Below are 1,513 nucleotides of genomic sequence, written 5' to 3' on the forward strand. Positions count from 1 at the left end.
CCACCCACCCACCCACATACACACACAGGCACAGAGGGCATCTGCATTGGTTGCCGGCAAAGGTCCAGCCGCTTTTTGTTTTGAGGGGTTTTAGAGGCTTCCCCTGGTCTTGGGAGAACCGCTTTTTGCGGAGGTTTGCCCGGATCTTTGGGGCCTGGACGCCTCCAAAATGGGCTCTGGTGTGCGCGCAGGACAGGACCGGGCGCCTGCGTTTTTAGAGGCCTCCTTGTGCACTTCTGTGCAATCCCGTTTCCGCCTTGGTCAGAATCTTTCGTTTGGGTTGGTCTTTAAGTTGTTATTAAGCAAAATGGGGGCGGGGGCAGTTGTTTTAAGTTGTTATTAAGCAAAATGGGGGTGGGGGCAGTTGTTTTCCTGCCCTTCTTGAAGATGGTTTGTGATGCTGGTGCATAACAAAAGACAAGACTGCTGAAACATGTCTCAAGTCCATACTGTGTCACTCACCTTAACCCTCACCACCTTTGGCTCTGGGTTATCTTTTTGGGACACTTCCAAACTAGAGCTTCTTAAGAATTTCAGACTCTACTAGCAACATTTTATTTATTTATTTATTTATTTAGTTAGTTAGTTAGGTTTTTTTTACAGCTATTGTTGCTTTAGAGAAGAGAATGGTTCTGTGGATCGTTGAACATATTTTTGTGCTAGCGATGTCCAGCTGCTCTTTATGGGTTTCTAAACCGTGTCTCAGTTGCTTGGAAGTAATTTTAGTACCAGTGCTTCACCTTATTACTGTTATGACGTGTTCAGTCAATTATGGCATTCCAGATTTTTTAAAATTTCTCTATTTGGGAGAAATGGGTATGGTGAAAACTTTCAAATTATTAATTGACTTTCACCGCTTTTGCTTCCCTCCCAACTCTAGCATACTGGGTGATAAAAGGATAGAGGTAAAGATGCTGAAGGAATTAATGGTTATTATCATTATATAATAATAACGCTGTATTGCAGCGCTTTTCACAATGTGTGTTCCATCACATTGGGAGGATGCTAACAAATAAGAATGACAAAAATATTTATATACTAAAAGTGCACTGGGAATCGTTATGTGGATGACATTGATGGGAATCCAGAGGACATCAAGCTTTACAAAGTCTGTGAAGAGGAGTCCCTGGCAGAAGGGGCAGGCGGGGGAGCTCCCCCAACCAGCAGCAGCAGCACCACAAAGAAGGAGGAGGAGGAGGCAGGGCCCCCCAGCAAGGCTGGCGACCCCCCATCCTCGGCCCCGGCCTCGCTCCAGCCTGCCCACGGCCACGACCAGCATCATTTCCTCCGGTCCAGCGTCAGGCCTCAGAGCAAGAGGCTGAGGAAGGACTCCCAGGCGCCCTCGGCGGTTGGCAGTGCCAGCGGCGCGCCCACCAAAGGGAAAGGTACAATATTGGTTCCCCTTCCCAACCCCCCTTGGGAGAACCGCTTTTTGCGGAGGTTTGCCCGGATCTTTGGGGCCTGGACGCCTCCAAAATGGGCTCTGGTGTGCGCGCAGGACAGGACCGGGCGC

This window comes from Gekko japonicus, unplaced genomic scaffold, assembly GCF_001447785.1.
Source record: "Gekko japonicus isolate JY-2015 unplaced genomic scaffold, Gekko_japonicus_V1.1 scaffold1343, whole genome shotgun sequence".
Lineage (NCBI taxonomy): Eukaryota > Metazoa > Chordata > Lepidosauria > Squamata > Gekkonidae > Gekko > Gekko japonicus.